The 23,259-nt window shown below is 37.8% G+C and overlaps 1 protein-coding gene and 1 long non-coding RNA gene across 3 annotated transcripts in view; one reads left to right on the top strand and one right to left on the bottom strand.

Moving 5' to 3' along the window:
* The window catches only part of LOC135200788 (uncharacterized), a 370,704-nt gene that overhangs the window by 217,362 nt on the left and 130,083 nt on the right, over positions 1 to 23,259 (bottom strand). The window contains exon 2 of the long non-coding RNA XR_010311364.1: positions 21,569 to 21,606. This is a non-coding gene — a long non-coding RNA (uncharacterized LOC135200788). The remainder of the gene's footprint in view (positions 1 to 21,568; positions 21,607 to 23,259) is intronic.
* The window catches only part of LOC135200775 (tachykinin-like peptides receptor 99D), a 320,400-nt gene that overhangs the window by 183,409 nt on the left and 113,732 nt on the right, over positions 1 to 23,259 (top strand). The window lies entirely within an intron of this gene.

Raw genomic sequence — 23,259 nt, 5'->3', positions numbered from 1 at the left:
ACTATAGTCCCAACGCGTCGCTCTGTGAGGTTTTCAAACTGAAACAGAACGCTGGTGGTGAACGGCAGTGATTTTGCATAATCGTCACAGGTATGCATTTATGCAGCAGGTGCAAATGAGGGTGTATTATGGATAAGTGCCATCTCTTCCCCCCTCCCCCCAACTCCCCACCCACCCTACCCACTGACGTACAGAAATATTTGAAAATTAACATGTGAATATGAAAGCGGCCATTTGGACCAAAATTAACATTAATGTAAATGTGGATGAGTGGGTTTCAACACATACATAATACTCGAGTTATTACGAACATACGCACATAACAATGCTGAAATATTACATAGCGTTTCGTTCTTCTATGAATCACTTTGTTGGTCTCTTTGTTAGGCTTTCTATAAATCCTTCCTTTATCAGGTACATTGAAAGCTCCAATGACAAAAAGGCGAGGAAAAGGTAGCCATTTAAATAAATCCTACAGTTTAATACCAATTTGTTTGAGGGATTTCCGTTTGGGATCGTGGGTTATACTCAACTCTCTCTCTCTCTCTCTCTCTCTCTCTCTCTCTCTCTCTCTCTCTCTCTCTCTATAATAATATATATATATATATATATATATATATATATATAATATATATATATTATATATATATATAAATATATAACACGAAAAATCTTGTACCCATTACAGCAGAAACCTCTTGCGGCAATCACAACAGAACTACAGCAACTAATGTTAATAGTTTCCCCGCCATGGGGTCGTCCACCCCATCGGTCCCCAACCACCCCCGGCCCCACAAGCCAACACCCCCCCAACCACCGAGATGCTAAAATATAAGTTTGGTCCATTCCATTCACTTAAAGACGCCTACCGGGAGCACGTTTATGACGGCGGAAGCTTTTTCGGCAATCCAAAAGTTTCCTATAAAACGGTTTTTACCGCCCCCAAGTTGATCCCACTTTGAATAAATGATTTGCTTTCAGGCCTCGGGGGAGATCCATCCCGGGCTATTGGGCCCCACTGACCACCGGGTTAAGGTGAATCTGGTCAGAAAATCAGGAATGAAAACCCGGTTCTGGAAATCTGTTTTTAGCTTCTGCGAAGGGGTGATGAGTGTTACGGCTGCCATTATCATTAAGGGCATTCCTAATGCCAGAACACAGACGATATGGCAGCAATTCTCGTCCATAACACCCGGTATCTAAGCCGATGGCCTTTTGCGAATGAAAGAGTCCAAATTTCAGAAAACCTCGCAGCTTAAAATCGTGACCTTTATGATAAAACCAGTCTTGCTGAACGTTTTATCACGTAGTGACAAATGTTAAAAGTAATATGTTGCGTCTTCTCGAGCTGCTTCCACGCTCTCATGATGTGGACACTATAGTAGATTCACATCAGCCGTGCATTTGATGTCTAGGCCAGTCCCTTGCGATGCTCCTGATTGGCTGTTGATAAGCCAATCTCAGGGCTGGAAACTCTCAATCTCTCTCGAGAGTTCATATAGGCAGGATATATATTCCACCTCCCCTAAGGGATGCTTTTGAAAGACGTATATCTCAGGAGAGGTGGAACATACATCCTGCCTATGTGAACTCTTGAGAGAGACAGAGTTTCCAGCCCCGTGATTGGTTTATCAGCAGCCAATCAGGAGCGTCGTAAGGGACTGGCCAGACATCAGATGCACCGGTGATGTGAATCTACTATAGTTCACTCACCTTCAGTATTATCACATCTCTGTTGCTGCTTTCAAAATCACTTGAAATCGCTTGGCTGCTTCGTTCATATTAAGACGGATTTATGCCATCTTGGGTCCCTGCCCTACAGTTCCTAAGGGATACGGAGCCTAATGTGGACCCCGAGACTCTCATCATCCAACAGACGCGATTTATAACTCATTTTCCTAGCAGATTTAACCAGCAAGAGAAACGATTTGTTAAAATAAATGAGGCGTTAGCCTTGGGAACCTCTAACGTAACAGAAGCAGGTTCAGTGAGAAATAATAATCTATTTCTAATAGAATATTTGGATGTTTGCGAAGGAGGGACGTCCATAACTCCCGTAAGTCCTCCTAAGTCTTCTAATGAACAGATTAAATGTGGCAGGAGTTTTAAACCTCCCGAATCTGATGTTTCTTACTTTTGTGATGACTTTTCTCTGCCCTTTTCGTAAGATCCAACGGACAAGAATTAAGGGGTACACAGCGAAACAGAGAGAGAGAGAGAGAGAGAGAGAGAGAGAGAGAGAGAGAGAAAGAGAGAGAGCGTTCAGAACGATTCGGAGATAACGGCAGACGATTCTTCCTTCAGCCAGCGAAACGTTCTACTACATACTACGTACAACCCTCAGCGGAGATTGAATTTCCGGGTTGTGGCTCTTCTCCTCCTGCAGCAATGCAAGAGAGCCGCCACCCGAGGGGATTTAAGAACCATTTCTTTGAGATCTTCGCTGGGCGCTTTATTGCCCAAGTGGAAAAACACGAAACAAAGAGCCAACACCCAATCAAGGGAAATCCATTTAATCTTTCGGGAGCGTTCATCGCCAACCATCCTTCTTCCGGACAGGGCGGCCCCCGGGCCGTGTGCCGGATGCCACGGGTTGTTTGGGAAAGCGACACCAGACACAAGAAGAAGAATCATCTCTCTATCTCTCTCTCTTTCTTTCTATTTATTTGGCTGCTGTCTAGGTGCGTTTCTGAATAATTCTTTTATAATTTCACGGAACATTTTGTATGGGTATCTCTTCTCTCTCTCTCTCTCTCTCTCTCTCTCTCTCTCTCTCTCTCTCTCCTATTTATTTGGCTGCTGTCTAGGTGCATATGATTTTGAATAATTTCTTTTTATAATTTCACGGAACATTTTATAGGAGTTATCTCTCTCTCTCTCTCTCTCTCTCTCTCTCTCTCTCTCTCTCTCTCTCTCTCTCTCTGTGTGTGTGTGCGGATCATCAAGTATGCTGAAATATATCAGCCTGTGAATAATTCGCAAAAGCAATACAAGTGGGTGAGTGCAACCCAAAAACACATCTATAATTATATGATATAGTATATATGTGTGTGTGTGTTTACGCAACCTCACTTGCTATAATATGTACAAGAAAAAAATACCGTAAACTCTTTTTACATCATTCTGCCACGAGAATAAACGTAAGCATGTAAACAAAGACATCGCATTTACATAATGTACACACAACAGGAGTGACAGGCACAAATGATGCACTTCAACCAAAGACTATTTGTTTTCGCAGAGAGAGAGAGAGAGAGGGAGAGAGAGAAGAGGAGACAGGAGGGAGAGAGAGCGAGAGAGAGAGAGTAGGAAGAAGAAGAGAGAGAAGGAGAGAGAATCAAAATGTAAACAATAGGTTCTATCCTTAAATAAAGAGAGAGAGAGAGGTAGAGAAGGAGAGAGGATCAAAATGTTTAAAAAATATTGTCTTCTATCTATAAACAGAGAGAGAGAGAGAGAGAGAGAGAGAGAGAGAGAGAGAGAGAGAGAATACTGTTTTTATCTATAAACAACAGACTAGCATCTTCCACATTATATTTTGAGAGATAGAGAGAGGAGTGAGAGAGAGAGAGAATCAAAATGTAAACAATATTGTTTTCTATCTATAAACAGAGAGAGAGAGAGAGAGAGAGAGAGAGAGAGAGAGAGAGAGAATCAGAATGTAAAAAATATGGCTTTCTATATATAAACACAGTCTCTCTCTCTCACACAGACACACACACACACACAGAGAGAGAGAGAGAGAGAGAGAGAGAGAGAGAGAGAGAGAAAGAATATTATTTTTATCTATAAACAACAGAGACTATTTAATTTGACATTTTCTTTCTGATAAATAAATCATGAATATCTTATTCCAAAGTGCATCTTCACATCAACGCGAAGCACTTTTTTCAGACACTTTTAGGCATTTTCATAAACCTTTCCTACCCCCAACAACAAGAACAAGAACAAAGTAGTATTTTCTAGGCTTACTCCCCGAGTAAGCGATAAAATAGAGTAACCAACGAAGCTACACGAACAGTGGAAAGAATAGAGGGAAGAGAGTAAGAGACAACTAAATGAAACCACTAGGGCTATGGAAGGACTCTTATTCAGAGCCTTATTAAGGATTTCCCGATAATGCTCCGCCATTTCCAGCGATGTTCTCTTCCGGAGATAACTGCCTAATGAGGGCAATGGCCCATGAAACGATAAAAGGAAATTTTGGTGTGAGAGAGAGAGAGAGAGAGAGAGAGAGGTTCTGCCTATAAAAGTACCAGAACTGCATCTCTCTCTCTCTCTCTCTCTCTCTCTCTCTCTCTCTCTCTCTCTCGCAATCATTTACCGTGTTGAAGAAGCCATATCTAATTAAACTGGATTTTGATTCAAGTCTCATAGTATTAGATCCTGCTGAATAATAATAATAATAATAATAATAATAATAATAATAATAATAATAATAATAATAATAATAATAATAATAATGGGATAAAGCTACCAGATGGGAACAACATCAAACACATAGATGAGATGGGATACAAATACCTGGGAATAATGGAAGGAGGGAATATAAAACATCAAGAGATGAAGGACACGATCAGGAAAGAATATATGCAGAGACTCAAGGCGATACTCAAGTCAAAACTCAGAGCCGGAAATATGATAAAAGCCATAAACACATGGGCAGTGCCAGTAATCAGATACAGCGCAGGAAGAGTGGAATGGACGAAGGCAGAACTTCGCAGCATAGACCAGAAAACCAGGAAACATATGGCAATACACAAAGCACTACACCCAAGAGCAAATACGAAAGGCGGGAGGGAGGGGACTACTAAGCATAGAGGACTGCGTCAGCATCGAAAACAGAGCACTGGGGCAATATATGAAGACCAGCGAAGACGAGTGGCTCAAGAGTGCACGGAAAGAAGGACTGATAAAAGTAGACGAAGACCCAGAAATATACAGAGACAGGAGAAAGACAAGCAGAACAGAGGAATGGCATAACAAACCAATGCACGGACAATACATGAGACAGACAAAAGAACTAGCCAGCGATGACACGTGGCAATGGCTACTGAGGGGAGAGCTCAAGAAGGAAACTGAAGGAATGATAACAGCGGCACAAGATCAGGCCCTAAGAACCAGATATGTCCAAAGAACGATAGATGGAAACAACATCTCTCCCATATGTAGGAAGTGCAATATGAAAAATGAAACCATAAACCACATAGCAAGCGAATGTCCGGCACTTGCACAGAACCAGTACAAAAAGAGGCATGATTAAGTATCAAAAGCCCTCCACTGGAGCCTGTGCAAGAAACACTAGCTACCTTGCAGTAATAAGTGGTACGAACACCAACCTAAACGAGTGATAGAAAACGATCAGGCAAAGATCCTCTGGGACTATGGTATCAGAACGGATAGGGTGATACGTGCAAATAGACCAGACGTGACGTTGATTGACAAAATCAAGAAGAAAGTATCACTCATTGATGGGGCAATACCATGGGACACCAGAGTTGAAGAGAAAGAAAGGAAAAAATGGATAAGTATCAAGACCTGAAATAGAAATAAGAAGGATATGGGATATGCCAGTGGAAATTGTACCCATAATCATAGGAACACTAGGCACGATCCCAAGATCACTGAAAAGGAATCTAGAAAAACTAGAGGCTGAAGTAGCTCCAGGACTCATGCAGAAGAGTGTGATCCTAGAAACGGCGCACATAGTAAGAAGAGTGATGGACTCCTAAGGAGGCAGGATGCAACCCGGAAACCCACACTATAAATACCACCCAGTCGATTTAGAGGACTGTGATAGAGCAAAAAAATAATAATAATAACAATAATAATAAGAAAGATAATAATAATAATAATAATAATAATAATAATAATTAATAATAATAATAATAATAATAATAATAATAATAAGAAGAAGAAGAAGAAGAAGAAGAAGAAGAAGAAGAAGAAGACGAAGAAGAAGAAGAATGAGACAAATTATAATAATAATGAAATCAACCAATCAATAATAATATTTCTGGTAGAGATTCAATATATATATCCTCTGAAAGTTTCATAAACAACATGTAAACAAGTCGGCGTTTTTTTTACTAAAAATTCGCGCTTGCCAGAACTAAAGGCATAACGTATATAAGATCCACAGGAAAACTGATACACGTGAAAAAGGAAAATCTGAGAGAGAAAAAATAGCATATATGTTAAAACCGTGAAAGGTTCGGCTGGTGGATACATCCAACTCAAATACGAAAAGGCAAAACGCTGAATTTCTGGAGAGCTGGAACTGGATTTTAGAGAACAATGATAAAACCTTATTTTGATGAACATTAATGATCGTTAATGCAGTAGGGATGTACAAATGTCATTGTGAATTATTCGATAATATAAGGTTTTGTGCCATTTAGGTTAATTGAGAAAGGCAAAAGTGCATGTATGCATGAATGTATGTACGTATGTGTATGTATGTGTGTGTGTGTAATTGTTTATACATATCTCTCTCTCTCTCTCTCTCTCTCTCTCAATCTCATCTCATAGAAAGATAAAAATAATATAAATATATTATATATATAAAAATTAAATAATATAATATATAAAAAAAAAAAATATGTAAAAAACAAAAATATATATATAATAATTATAATAATAAATTAAAATATATTATAAATATAAAATAAATAATATAATAATCACGTTGGGTGTGATGTGTGTGTGTGTGTACGTGAAGAATGAGAGAAAGAGAGAGAGAAGAGAAGAAGAAGACTATGTATAAACACTTACACACACACAACCAAAAACCAAACATAACCGCCCACCATGTTAACGCAAACATTATATTACAAACACATATACATAACACACATACATACATTCATACATACATGCTATAATACATATATAATATATATATATATATATATATATATAATATATATATAGAGAGAGAGAGAGAGAGATTGTGAGAGAGAGATAGAGAGAGAGAGAGAGAGAGAGAGAGAGGAGAGAGAGGAAAATTCCACACACTTCAAGGAATTCGAAATAAATAACTTCCAGACAGAAAACAACCGGCAATCAAGTCTACCCTTTACTACCCTTGAACGGTCGAGAGAAGAAAAAAAAAACCATCTTGAATTATTACGGCCAGAGATTCATAGCCAGTGGCCACAGTATTAATGGTCGGTAGAATCTCTATAGATGGGGCTACACAAAAACAAACAGATAAATAAAAGTAATGAGGTCTCATCCAATAGCTTATATGTAAGTATTAATAAAACATTTGGGAACATCATAAAAACCTTAGTGGCCACGAATTACTTCTGTTATTTATAAATAAATTCTTCTATGATATCCTTATTAGTTCTAGTTTAATATCAATGAAACGAAAATGATCAAAATTCTTTGCAAATGATTTAAAAATCAAATTCACTGGAAAGCTACTGCGTCGATTAGAAATTCATCTTCAAATTACAAACCAAGAAGAAGGGCTAATGTTGGTCATTTTACAAAATAATGCTTCAGTCACTATAGGCTGCGTCTAACAAGCTCATTTTAGGTAATCTTTCAGTGCCAAAATTAGGCCTACTTGGCCATAATTCCTCTCCAATACTGGTACAAGATTTTGTTTGCTATATTTTCTAAGGCAGCGCTATTGTAGATGGCTACGTAAGACTACATTTTCGTCCAACAGAAAATAAATAAAGTGGCTACTTACAGTGCAAAGTTTGAGTTCATAAGATGCTTAGGTGACGGGTCTACAAAACTTTTGATCAGCTTCCAAATCTCCGAGAAAATGTGGGCCTACAGGGCTACAGAAATCTGCTTTCGAGACTTACTTAAAAACTTTATAACTTAAATTGCGTATAGTTTATGATTCTCGTCAAAAGAACATTATGTTTACGACCTATCACTAGCTGACCCTGGTACTGAATCCTATCAAACGCTAGGTGACCTTAGTAACGGATTCGTAGCAATCACTAGGTGACCCTGATACTGAAGTGACCCTGGTATTGAATCCTAGCAATCACTAAGTGACCCTGGTACTGAATCCTAACAATCACTAGGTGACACAGGTGTTGAATCCTAGCCAATATGATCGTGAAACTGTGCCATGTATTCAGAGACTGACCAGATGTTACGCCAGTTTACTTCACAATGTTCGCAAAATGAAGGAAATATGACAAGATATTTGATGTCCTCAGCCAAGCACGAGACTCGTTGTTTTGATAAGCCATAGAGAGGAGCACCAACTTCACTAAAAAGTAAATAAATGATCAAAATGAATAAGAAAAATGAGGAAACAGAATGTGGGTAAGTAGGAGGACAATTCACGATCATTTCAATACTGTAAGGACAAAGGATTAGCCTAAATGTCAATAACGGCCCCTTTGAACACACACACACACACTCAGACACACATTCACTCCATCCCTCTCAGTTCCAAAGGCTTTCATCCCAGGCCATACAGAGCCATCAACAAACAACGCCTACATATCTCACAGCACGCAAGGTGAGGTTATACCATCCCAATTACGTTAATGACCTAATGATGACGGGTTTATGGAAGCGGACGGACTATTGATCACAGAGAAACGCATCTCGGCCAGAAGTGCCATTAGACCATACATTGAACGGCTGCTTACATGGGCTATTGGAATGGAGGCTGAGCGGGGTAGAGTGGGGGTACGGGGTGGTGGAGGAGGAGCGTTAAATGATGGAAGAACCCAAGGGGGGGAAGATAAGGAAATCCTCATAGTGCCTGGGACGAGTGGCTCTCTTAGTGCCAAAGAAGGGTCAAATAAGCGTTGCTGTAGCCCGAAGTCAATCAGTTGATAGCTCACATGGCTTGGAAATGAAAAGGTAGATGGAAGGGATGGCATCTTCGAATACCTCTCACGCGTTTCTTGGCGTTGGGGGCCGTTTCCCCCTACCTATTAGTTAAAAGTCGGGAGTTCCTCTCCCATGCATTATTTAAACTCCGGTGCTCTCTCTCTCTCTCTCTCTCTCTCTCTCTCTCTCTCTCTCTCTCTCTCTCTTTTTTAAAAAGGGTTAAAACTTTCGTTCATTCTCTGTGGACTTCAGCACTAGTTTAGTTTAGAGATCAAGTCCACAGGAGGATAGACGAAAGCTTTAAGCTCTGTAAATATTTCTACGAATATAATTCGTCTTGCTAAACAAGAATATTATTGTGGACCTTTTCTATTGATATATAGTTTATAATTATTAATAAAATATTCTATATATATATAATATCTATATATATTATTTATATATATAATAATACTATATATATATATATATATATATTATAATATATAAATATATATATATATGCATCTAATAAAAGGAGCCCATAAAAACACCAAAATATAGAGAGAAAAGTACTATATTTCAGAGACTGCTGTCTCTCTCTTCAGGTATAGAGAGAGACAGCAGTCTCTGAAATATAGCCTAGCTTTTCTCTCTATATTTTTGGTGTTTTATGGGCTCCTTTTATTAGATGGAATTCTGTTGTAACAGAACATTTTAACCAGTCATATATATGCATGTGTATAAAACATTTCGCATCACAAATGCAGCCAAACGAGCAGCATAAATAATTTGCTATATGTAGAGAACCTTTACCTTTGACTGACAGCCTAATCCAGGCTGACGAAATGCTCTGAAATGCTCTGCATGACTAACGTACGCCGTATTTAAATGTTAATAGCTGAGAAACAGAATAAATAAAGAGTCAGTTCTGACGTCGATGCAGAAACTAAAAGCAAGTCCACTCAATTTTGAATGGAGGAACAAGCAAGGTATACTCGCTCGGGTTTTGAATGTTTATTATTATTATTATTATTATTATTATTATTATTATTATTATTATTATTATTATTATTAGGTCACTTCCTCAAAGTTAAGAAACTGCCACTCACGAGTGAAGCGAATGATGCTAAGATTATTATTATTATTATTATTATTATTATTATTATTATTAATTATTATTATTATTATTATTACTTACTACTACTACTATTTAGGAAGCAAACCCTCTCTCAAGCATACTTTCTTAAAAGTAATGGCTACTTCAGCAGCGTTACACTTGTAGGGATTCTTCTCTATTTTCCGAATAACGGCTATTCGGAAAATAGGGAAGAATCTCTACAAGTGTAACGCTGCTGAAGTATTATTATTATTATTATTATTATTATTATTATTATTATTATTATTATTATTATTATTATTTATTATTATTATTATTCTATTTTGGGAGCATTATTTTTAACTATGAGGCCTATTTCTGCTAAAGTTAATGGTATTGTTTCCGATGCTATCTTTTTATCAATCCTTGGAATCAGTCTGTATAATTCGTCTTTTTCTACTCGGGCAAGCTACCCAGGAATAATAATAATAATATAATAATAATAATAATAATATAATAATAATAATAATAATAATAATAATAATAATAATAATAATAATAAGGGAAGGATCTTTACCATAATTTCCTCAGTCCACTCAGCTGTAAATGAGTACCTATCCCTATTTAACCCTATGGGTTAAATAGCAAAACTCAGCAATGATGTTAAGAAACGAAGGAATAAATGACAACGACGTAAATGGAACCTCTGTCAACAGAGGAGCTTCGTCCGGCTGCCAGGTATTCAACCCAATTGAAGGGGAAGACGGTCAGGTACTTGGAGGTCGTCATCCAGCAACTGACCACCACAACGACAGTAACCAACAGCCTGAGATTGGAGCTACAGAAGAAAACCAGAGGAAGAAATGGAAAAGGAAACTAGAAAAACTAGAGGCTGAAGAAGTTCCAGGACTCATGCAGAAGAGTGTGATCCGAGAAACGGCGCACATAGTAAGAAAAGTGATGGACTCCTAAGGAGGCAGGATGCAACCCGGAACCCCACACTATAAATACCACCCAGTCGAATTGGAGGACTGTGATAGAGCAAAAAAAATAATAATAATAATATTTATTATTATTATTATTATTATTATTGTTATTATTATTATTATTATTATTAATGTTAACACTGTATCCGGTGTGACGTTGTTTGGTCCAGTTGATGATAATAATAATAATAATAATAATAATAATTATAATAATAATAATAATAATACGAAAACCGTGGAGAAGAGTGCAAATAAACAAGGAAGCACAATAACATATTCGCGAACAGGCCTGAATTGCCTGCGGAAAGGAGACCGAAGTGTATATTATGATGCATTCCGGAATATGGAAATGCGGATATAAGCCGTTGGGATGATGATAGAAGCACTCAGGGGAGGGAGTAATAAAGAGGGGGATAAAGAGCTGAAAACAAGGAGAGAAGAGGAGGAAGAGGAATATTTATTATGAAGGAGGAGATGCGCTTCAAGGTGCTCTTGTCCTATGCAGTTTCTCTCCCTCTTCTTCTCATCTCTCCTCCTCTCAATCTCATCGCTCTTCCTCCTCCTCTCTCTCGTCTCTCTCTCTCTCTCTCTCTCTCTCTCTCTATATTTCTCTGATACTCTCTATTTACTTGTTAATCCATCGTTTCACCTATCTGTCCGCTCGTCTGTCTGTGCTTTTCTCTCTCTCTCTCTCTCTCTCTCTCTCTCTCTCTGTTTTTGTGCAACAACCATCCCTTCTCTCTCTATTTACCAGTCTATCTATCTTTCTACCTATCTGTCTTTTTGTCTGTCTCCTGTCTCTCTCTCTCTCTCTCTCTCTCTCTCTCTAAGACTATCTATCTCTTTACCTACCCATCTCATTCCTCTTCGTGCAACGGCATACTCTCGTGCGTAGATCCATTTTCTGTAGGCTACAAATTTCTGTGTTGCTCTTCTCGCAGTCTCAAAAAAGAAAGGGGGGGGGGGGGGGGGGGGGGGGGGGGGGGGGGGGGGGGGGGGGGGGGGGGGGGGGGGGGGGGGGGGAAGGGGCGCTCTCTCCTCCATTTTCCCCTTCGATTTTCATCACGGTTAACCCAGTAGTGTGGTGGCCGGAGCGGCAGCACCTCTCTCTCTCTCTCTCTTCACTGGTACACCTTAAAAACAGTTTTACGGCGGCATAAAACGTGACGTCACCAACCCCCTTCCATAGTCCTAACACCACCACCCCCGCCTCACAAGCGCCCCCCCCCCCTTTTTTTTTAAACATATGCACCACATACCAAGCCGAAGACAGCTTCCGCTGGTTTTATTGTGCGTATTTATCTTTTCGCATGAAGGCTCTGCGCAATCCTGGAATTTATATGTCTTGCGCACACACACACACGAGGAGGCCGCTGCGCAATCACGCAATCCTCGGCGGACGGGAGCGAGAGAGAAAGAGAGAGAGAAATTGGCGCTGTAAATTACTAGGGTCTCTTGGGTGTGAACACACATTGCAAGCCACGATGTACGTAAAGCGATGTATCATCAACCATCTCGCGGTAACTGTTAAAAGTGATGACGAGAAATGACTCGCTATTATACGCTTTACTGCACCAGAGAGATTTATTCAATCGCATTTCGGTTTTTCGCTTCAGGATGTGAAAACTATCAAGGAAACTTAAACAGCTGGAAATGAAGAAGGGAACTGTAATCTTTAACATCACGGAATTTTACATTATTTGACAATGATTTCATTTCATTCATTGACAATCGAAATCATCAAGGAAATTTTGTCTCGGTAGAAATAATCAATAAATATGACATTAAGATTATACACTTTTCATCTATACATCGCAGTGAATAAAATGCATATTATATACAATCTGGAGACATTATTTTACATATATAACTTGAAATACAGTGCTCCTCTAACCAACTAAGAAAGACGCACCCAATACCCCACTTCCTCTTGAAATACCCTGCTCCTCCAACCAACCCAGAATGCCACTCCCCCACCCACAACCCTCCAGTTATATGGATAAGAGCTAACGTTTTATTTTTAAACTATTTACCCGTTCATTGAAAGTTTATACTTCGCAATAAATATGAGTTTTTTTTTCTTTTTATGAATAGCAAGAATGTGTGAACATATTTCCGTACAACAAGGTCACTGAATAACATTAGGCTTGTGTTTGATATTAAAGCGCAGACATTACTTGATGCTTGTTTGGTTATTTTTGTTCTCTCTCTCTCTCTCTCTCTCTCTCTCTCCACAACTTCCCGGAACGCTGATATCTTTATTTATACTTTTTTCTTAATTTTTTTTTTTTACATTTTTAATCACAACTTGTCAATGATAGTGAAGATGTAACAGTATGTTTTCGTTAAATATTTTCTCAAGGACGATTGGAAATAGTTCCCCAAAAATGCCAACAGCAAATTGATTTTACTTTTCTTGTTAACACTAACGTGTTTTCTACTTTAATATTCTAGCCCCTCTGACTGGGAGAGACATCACTGTTATTTCCAGTTTCCAGAGAAGTTTACTACTCGAACCATTAAGCAATTAATGGTTTCTACTCAAATTTAAAACTTCCAGCCATTTTGGATTCCAGTTAAGTTTAAAGCTTCTAGTTCCATTTAATTTTAAAAATTCCAGCAATTTTGGTTTCCAGTTAAGTTTAAAACTTCCAGCAATTCTGATTTCCAGTTAAGTTTAAAACTTCCAGCAATTCTGGCTTCCAGTTAAGTTTAAAACTTCCAGCAATTTTAGGTCACAGTTAAGTTTAAAACTTCCAGCAATTCTGGTTTCCAGTTAAGTTTAAAACTTCCAGCAATTTTGATTTTCACTTAAGTTTTAAAAACTTCCAGCAATTTTGGTTTCCAGTTAAGTTTAAAACTTCCTGCAATGATGATCATTTGAAAACTGACAATGGGGTTTCAAGAGGGCCGAGTAGCATTCTGATTTTAGCACTGGTTTTTAGATATCCAGTTTCTATGTAGGGCTTTCTATTTCGATACGTGTTTCGTGGAAAATAGTTGAAGGTGATTGCAAGTTTCCAAGTAATTCTCCCCCTTTCACAGCAAACTTAGCATGTGTTTTCCATACTTCAACTTCCCTATTTTTAACACTGTTCATTGCCGTTTTATCGTTAATATTTATTTATAGATATTAAATAATGCCTTTTTCCATGTCTCGTATCACAGAACCTTCATTTTCCGATGGGATATATTTCCCAATGGTTTGTTTTGAACCACCTGAAGGTATTCCCAGACATCCATTAATGCCTATTAAATCACGTCTTCCCGGCTGGTAGCACTGCTGTTGTTTAAGATTAAGCTGGCCTTAAGCCAGCACGGGCTCTTGCTCGTAAAGCAGCTCGTAGGTCATACTGAATGTTGAGAATGTGAGATGTTTAGGATATGAATCTTTATAGGTGATACACTGACATCAAGTTGATTGATTCGAATTTCCTCGGGTTCTTAGAAATGACAATCAAAAAGATTTAATTTTCTGGTCTCCTTGATTTGTCATGACATTTTTATACCTTTCTCTGAAGAAGTCATGGAGTCTGAAGATAAATCTGACAATAGAATACAATTATTTTTATGGTACAGAAAATTCAAAGTAATGAGATTCGTAAACCAGCCAGCAATCAATCATTATTATCTAAGCTCTCTTTTACTTCCTCTCATCAAATTCCCGAGACTTTCCCCTTCGTTCGTTTCAACCGCCACCCCCCCCCCCTCTCACCGCCCACCCCACAAACCCACCTTCCCAAAAAGCCTTTCTGTGCCTCATTTATCACCATTCCTTCTCGTCCACTTTCCTCGCTTATTTTCTCTCTCCTTTTCTCCATGCCGGAGCGTCCGTCAAATTCCTTTTGTCCTTTGTATGTCTGCCTGCCTATCGAGCCATCCATTAACTCTCTCTCTCTCTCTCTCTCTCTCTCTCGGTGTGAATCTGAGACGCAATTTCTCATAATGATCAACGATGAGATGACGGTGTCACGGTCACATCCATCAGAGACGCCTTCATATAATATTCGATATTTTTCGACCAGGGGAAGATAACTAGGTTTAAATATCTGTGAGGAAAATAATATACTACTGCTACTATTACTACTGAAGTTAATAATAATAATAATAATAATAATAATAATAATAATGGGAACAACATTAAACACATAGACGAGACGGGATACAAATACCTGGGAATAATGGAAGGAGGGGATATAAAACACCAAGAGATGAAGGACACGATCAGGAAAGAATATATGCAGACTCAAGGCGATACTCAAGTCAAAACTCAACGCCGTAAATATGATAAAAACCATAAACATATGGGCAGTGGCAGTAATCAGATACAGTTCAGGAATAGTGGAATGGACGAAGGCAGAACTCCGCAACATAGACAAGAAAACTAGGAAAGATATGACAATACACAAAGCACTACACCCAAGAGCAAATACGGACAGACTATACATAACACGAAAGAAAGGAGGGAGAGGACTACTAAGCATAGAGGACTGCGTCAACATCGAAAACAGAGCACTGGGGCAATATATGAAGACCGGTGAAGACGAGTGGCTCAAGAGTGCATGGGAAGAAGGACTAATAAAAGTAGACGAAGACCCAGAAATCTACAGAGACAGGAGAAAGACAAGCAGAACAGAGGAATGGCATAACAAACCAATGCACGGACAATACATGAGACAGACTAAAGAACTAGCCAGCAATGACACGTGGCAATGGATACTGAGGGGAGAGCTCAAGAAGGAAACTGAAGGAATGATAACAGCGGCACAAGATCAGGCCCTAAGAACCAGATATGTCCAAAGAACGATAGATGGAAATAACATCTCTCCCATATGTAGGAAGTGCAATACGAAAAATGAAACCATAAACCAAATAGGAAGGGAATGTCCGGCACTTGCACAGAACCAGTACAAAAAGAGACATGATTCAGTAGCAAAAGCCCTCCACTGGAGACTGTGCAAGAAACACCAGCTACCTTGCAGTAATAAAGTGGTTACCGAGCACCAACCTGAAGGAGTGATAGAAAACGATCAGACAAAGATCCTCTGGGACTATGGTATCAGAACGGATAGGGTGATACGTGCAAATAGACCAGACGTGACTTTGATTGACAAAATCAAGAAGAAGGTATTCACACATTGATGTCGCAATACCATGGGACACCAGAGTTGAAGAGAAAGAAAGGGAAAAAATGGATAAGTATCAAGACCTGAAAATAGAAATAAGAAGGATATGGGATATGCCAGTGGAAATCGTACCCATAATCATAGGAGCACTAGGCACGATCCCAAGATCCCTGAAAAGAAATCTAGAAAAACTAGACGCTGAAGTAGCTCCAGGACTCATGCAAAAGAGTGTGATCCTAGAAAAGGAAAACGGCGACACATAGTAAGAAAAGTGATGGACTCCTAAGGAGGCAGGATGCAACCCGGAACCCCACACTATAAATACCACCCAGGCGAATTAGAAGACTGTGATAGAGCAAAAAAAAAAATAATAATAAAAAAATAATGAGATTCATCATCATGAGGCCACATCGGTTTCCTTCAAACGCATTATATGTTTATTATATAATATGGTACACGAACTCATAATACACACACACACATATACACACATACACACACACACACACGCGCATATATATATATATATATATATATATATATATATATATATATATATATATATATATATATAATATATATATATATATATATATATATATATATATATATATATACATATAAAAACTGTGATAGGAAGGAAATGAGGACACTCAAATGTCCAGGGGCCATCAGTCACCACAACATAACCCATCCCTTCACCCCACCACACCAACACCACCTACCACCCCGTCCCATGAGGAGGCACATGCCCAGGTGAAAAGAGAAGGATTATAAGTGACGCGTAAGATCCATATTTTTCATAAAAAAATTTTTTTTAATAATTTTCAATAAAATTTTTGTTTTAATAATTTTCAATAAAATTTATTTTTTAAATAATTTTCAATATTTTTTTTTTTTTAATTTCAATAAAAAAAAAATTTTTTTTTATGAAACCTGCAACATAACCCATGGATATGGTCCTATGACATTGTCCTTTTGAGGTACAAAGGCAACTACAGAACTAGCAGTAGAACTACTATAGTAGATTCACAGCACCCGTGCAACTGGTGTGTCGCCCCGTCCCTTACGACGGTCCTGATTGGCTGTTGATAAGCCAATCAGAGGGCTGGAAACTCTCAGTCTCTCTTGAGAGTTCATATTGGCAGGATGTATCTTCCACCTCTCCTGAGGGATACTTTTGAAAGACGTATCCCTAAGGAGAGGTGGAGCATAGATCCTACCCATATGAACTCTCGAGAGAGACTGATGAGTGTTTCCAGCCCTGTGATTGGCTTATCAACACCCAATCAGGAGCATCGTAAGGGACGGGCCTATACATCAGATTCACGGTTGATGTAAATCTAGTACTATAGTAACAGAACTACTAGTAGTAACAACAACATAAATATTCTAAAACCCGAGGAAACCGTTTATCTAAACAAGAAGTAACTCACTCAACTGGATAGTCGAGTCTGCCAACGCAAACCGCCGTCATCATTCACTTGAGTGGAACAGATGGGCTTCTGAATAATTCATAAAGCCTTAGAACTTTGGGAACCCGGTTCTTTTCAAGAGAAATTCCGTTCAAAGCTTGAGGCTGCACATGGACAGATTATATTTTTCCTCTGATTAAAATTCAGACATTTTATCGGTATTCCTTTCAGACGTAGTATTACTCGTAGTGGCTTTGTATTTACGAATGTAAAATTAACATTTAAAAAAATTCGTCTAATCGAAACTGTTTCTACAATAAACAATAAATATTTATTTTTTTTTATATTTGAAACCCATTCTCTCATGGAAACAGAGTATAAGATAAAAAAAAAAACAATTACAATAAATATCAGCTTTAGCGTTTTATAAAACTGTCTAATCGAAGCAGTTTCCACGATAAACAATAAATATTTAATTTTTAACATTTAAAAAATTCTCTCATGGAACAGCGTATCTGAGATGAAAAAAACAACAACAAACATATCCTTTTTAGCATTTAAAAAAAGTCTAATCGATACAATGTACTACCGATAAACAATAAATATATAATTTTTAATATTTAAAATAAACATCTCATGGAAACAGTGTATGAGATAAAAAGAAAGTTTTAAAAAATATCATCTTTAGAACTTAAAATAATTGTCTACTCGAAACTGTTTCTAGGATAAACAATAAATATATTTCTTTTAACATATAAAAAATTCTCTCATGGAAACAGTGTATGAGATAAAAAAAAGATTATAAAAAATATTTTTTACATTTAAAAAAAATTGTCTAGTCGATACAGTGTACCTACGATAAACAATAAATATATAATTTGTAATATTTAAAATATCATCTCATGGAAACAGTGTATTAGATAAAAAAAAAGATTATAAAAAATATCACCTTTACCACTCAAAACAACTGTCTATTCGAAAAAGCGTATCTAAGATTAAAAAAAAAAGATAAAAAAACAAAATTCTACACATTTACAAAATGGGTCGTAACACAGATTCAAAGCAACGCCAAAATAAAACGCAGCCAAAAAATTATCAGTGCTTCCAAACGGAAATCATCACACAAACACCACTCCAAACACTCGTACACCAACAAAACAGCTCCAAACTAAAACGCCGCAAAAAACAAAAAACAGAAAAACCGTATTTTCAAACGGAAATCATCACACAAACCCCACTCCAAACACTCAAACCCCAACAAAACAGCGCCAAAATAAAACGCCGTAAAAAAAAAAAAAAAAAAAAAAAAAAAAAAATATCCGTATTTCCAAACCGAAATCATCACAGCAAACGCCTTCGGGGTCCAGGAAACAGACAGAAGTCGGGAATCGGGCGACAGTCGCGGGATAAGAAAACACGCCTGCCTACCGAGGACGCCCCGTGATCCATCTTCGGGGACGCTATCATCCTACGGCGGGGAAAAGATGGACAGACGGGGGGCGTGATGGATTGACATAACCGGAAGAGAGGTTCTTTGGGAGAGGATCAGGGGCTTGACGCCAAATAAAAGATTACGCGCATACATTATATATGTATATATATAAATATGTGTATGAGTGTGTGTGTGTGTGTGTATAGCTACCTGCTTGCGTGTATGCTCTCTCTCTCTCTCTCCGATAAACTCACATAACTCCCTATATGTATATATATTCGTGCCTGCATCCTAGCAAGTCATCCCCCACCCCACCCCCTCGCTCTCTCTCTCTCTCTCTCTCTCTCTCTCTCTCTCTCTCACGGCACACACACAAACACCTTGTGGGTATATACATATATATATATATATATATATATATATATATATATATATATATATATTATATATATCTATATATATATATATATATCTTACGTTCGCTCCTGCAGCAGGTACAGGACCAACCCACCCATCCCCGCCGCCCCGCACCCCACCAGCACGAAGTCGTCCTTGGCGACAATCATCAGAGACCATTACCAACAGTAGCAGCTTCGCGCGTAATAATCAATTCCCCGTCGGAGAAATGGAAAAGTCTCCATTTCATTTTTCCCGCGCTAGGTAATTAAGACTGGATATATAAATACTTACAGCCAAGAGGAAAAACGCGACTAAAATAACACACCCTGTAACGGGCATCCTGATTGGCGGTGTGAATCAGTGACAGCGTTCAGAGTAGCCAATGGGAATGAGGCTTTAAAAATGAAGCCGTTCATTATACTCGCTGTGCATATATTTACTCATCATTTGCTGACGACTTTGCTCTCTCGTTCGCTTGGTGGAGTCTGAACATGGACGAGTTCATTAAGCAACGGACCGAGTCATAATGCTGGCGCTGTGAAGCAAAAAAAAAAACTATATTCCTTTAATTTCTTGTTTATGTTTTTCATTTTGTTTCGTACTTTCCGTAGTTCGAAAGTATTCCCATATTTCTTGTAATATATATAATAATATATATATATATATATATATATATATATATATATTATTTATGTATAATATATATTATTGTATATATATATATATATATATATATATATATATATATATATAATATATATATATATAAAGAGAGAGAGAGAGAGAGAGAGAGAGAGAGAGAGACAAAATGGTGGTGCTAAAGATTACAGGATAATGGCAGTAAGCAATACTAAATTCATTATCCTCTTGTATGCATAAAAAAATGAATGTACATACAAGCATACGTACATGGATATGGAATATATATATATATATATATATATATATATATATTATATATATATATAGATATAGATATAGTATATATATATATATATATATATATATATATATATATATATGTGTATATATATATATATTATACATGCATGTATGTATGTATGGTATGTATGTACGCATGTAGAATCGTTTCACTCGCAGACACCCCAAGGTGACCTCACACATCAAGCAGCTATATTTGCAATATTTCAATATCATCCCAGAGCAATTAGAAAGCTCATTTTTGCCCCCTATCCATTTCCATCAAGTCTCGGCCACTCCCCTCACGCCTGTAATTGAACGGAATGTTTTTTCTGCGATAAGCGACCGCATTTTTAGCAGCGTTCACCTGAACTCCTATTACAGCAGAGTGTAATGAACATCCCTCCCTGATGGAAGCAGAGGAATCACCACAGTGGTATTGACCCTTGATTTTTTTTTTAACATTTTTCTTCTTCTTTCTGGTGAATACAAAGAAATACTAGATGATAATGATGAATGATAATGACTTTTTGATCCTGGAAGACCCTCGCAGAACTCTCTTCAAGGGTGTCTCGTTGTCGTGGGATTCTCAGAAAATTCCGAGAAATTGTTTAACCCCTTTATCGAGGCGATGATGGAAAGGAGATCAGTCTCCCGCCACTTCTCGCTCATAAATGCGAAACCAAAGACTCATAAAGCGAATAGGATAGAATATAGGATTTAGGCCAAAGGACCAAGCGCTGGGACCTATTAGGATAACCAGCGCTGAAAAGGGAAACTGACTGGAAGTTGTAACAGGAGGAAAACCTCACAGCTGTACATTGAAATAACTGTTGGATAGGGTGGAATGTCAGATGGAAGAAACAGAATATGAAAGGAGGTACAGTAAATGGAATGAAAGAGATTGCAACTAGGGGCCGAAAGGACGCTGCAAAGACCCTTCAGTATTGCCTACAGTGCACCATGTGAAGTGCACTGACGGCGCTGACCCCTTACGGGAAAACAGATTGATAAAGTTTTCAGAACGATGCACTGCAGTAACAACAACTTACCTGGTATGAAATCTTAAGACAATGAAATTGTGCCGTTTTCGTTTTTTTTTTTTTTTTTTTTTTTTTTTTAACGGAAATAACGAGATAACTGGAACAAACAAAGCATAGAGAAAAAAAAAATCTTAAGAAAATTAGATTGTACCGTTTTAGTTTTTTTTAACGGAAATAACGAGATAACCAGATAATAAAAAAGCATAGAGAAAAATTTTGAAAAATATTAAGAAAATGAAACCACCGTTTTCGTTTTTTTAACGGAAATAACGAGATAACTAGAGAAACAAACAAAGCATAAATAGAGAAAAATGGAGAGAGAGAAAAAAAAAACATGCACTGACTTACCCTTATACCGGCTAAAAGGGATACCACAGAGAACTCGTCTGAAAATGAGAGAAAAAAGTTCATTTTAACACTTCATTATCACGGACTGAATGACAGATTGATTTGGCATGCACATATATAAAACACAGCAATAATCATCGAAAATAGGTAAACGTACTATGATTGTCCATTAAAAGCTTAAAACTGGTTGATAATCCAAATCTTTTTTTTAAAACAGCAACATTCATCGAACACAGGTATACAATGATTGCCCATCAAAAGCTTAAACTGACTAATTTTGCATGCAAATATTCTTTTCAAAACAGCTACAGTCATCGAACACAGGTATACTATGATTGTCCATTAAAAGCTTAAACTGACGAATTTTGCATGCAATATTTTTTTTAAACAGCAACAGTCATCCAACACAGGTATACTATGATTGCCCATCAAATGCTTAAACTGATTGCTTTTGCATGCAAAAAAAATGGCAATAAACACAGCAAAATACCGAAACAGCTTGAATTATCTTTTTAATTTTATCTTTTTGTTTTAAAATAGGAGCACTTCTGTAATACAGACACACGGAAAACAACAAAATTCTCAGTAAAAGCCCTACAAAGTCTGACACGCTTTTCCGGAAACCAGTCTAAGAGAATAAAAAGTGTCACTCCTCACAAAGCCTTCCAACTTGTACCACGCTGCTCCGAGGCAACTTCGAAAACAATTCTCTACAAAAATATAAAGAATTACTGGAAACTTTCCTATTCCCAAGAAAAAAACTACAGGACGTCTTGCCACGGAATCTCTCGGTCTCAACTGTATATACATGCCACGTGTCCCTACTAGTAACGGGCTGAAGTGTCATCTAGGACTTCGAAGTGCCACCCCTCTTCATCAAATGTGTTCAAAACTTGAGTTAGGGTTAAATTACAGAGGCGCACTACGCTCGGCTGAGATCAGGAGAATTTGTTTATGTCATCGACACCAAGTGTTTAAGACCCCATATTTGATTTTCTCCTATGACATTAATCCACTACGCACCAGCATCGATAATGCAGCGTCCATGCAATGCGTTACCAGCTCACCTGAGGAACATATCAGGCGTGAGCGTAGATGTGTTTAAGAATAAGCTCGACAAATACCTGAGCTGCATCCCAGACCATCCAAGATTGAGACGTGCAAAATATAATACCTGAAGAATGCATTAGCAATTCTCTGGTACACATTAAAGGTGCCTCACACTGAGGGACCTGGGGCAACCCGAACGAGCTGTAAGGTCTGGAAGGTGTGAGGTAAAGAAAAGCCTCTCTCTCTCTCTCTCTCTCTACCCTTTTAAATTATGCACTATTTCCCTTTGTGTGTCAAGTATGAAATGAACATATATGAGTCCATTGTGTATCAAGTATGAAATGACTTTGTAAATACCAATACACATCGATTAATCTATTTCTGCTTCATTCCAGGGGCATATAACGAAATTATACAGAGCATAACCAAAGGTCCATAAACTTGCAAAGAAGACAAGTAAAATGGGTAATTTTTTATGAATAAATCATGACAAATCAAGTATAGAACACAATTAAGTACTAAGCTAAACTGATTGACAATTATGAGCACTTTAGTCTCATCCAACATTATTCACAGCATTTGACAGTTTATGTCAAAGAAGATGAATTCAAAACTGCTATTCATATGGGTAGCATTTGATA

This window comes from Macrobrachium nipponense, chromosome 23, assembly GCF_015104395.2.
Source record: "Macrobrachium nipponense isolate FS-2020 chromosome 23, ASM1510439v2, whole genome shotgun sequence".
NCBI classification, from domain to species: domain Eukaryota; kingdom Metazoa; phylum Arthropoda; class Malacostraca; order Decapoda; family Palaemonidae; genus Macrobrachium; species Macrobrachium nipponense.
The sequence above is the reverse complement of the archived record's forward strand: the minus strand, read 5'-3'. Positions and strand labels throughout refer to the sequence as shown.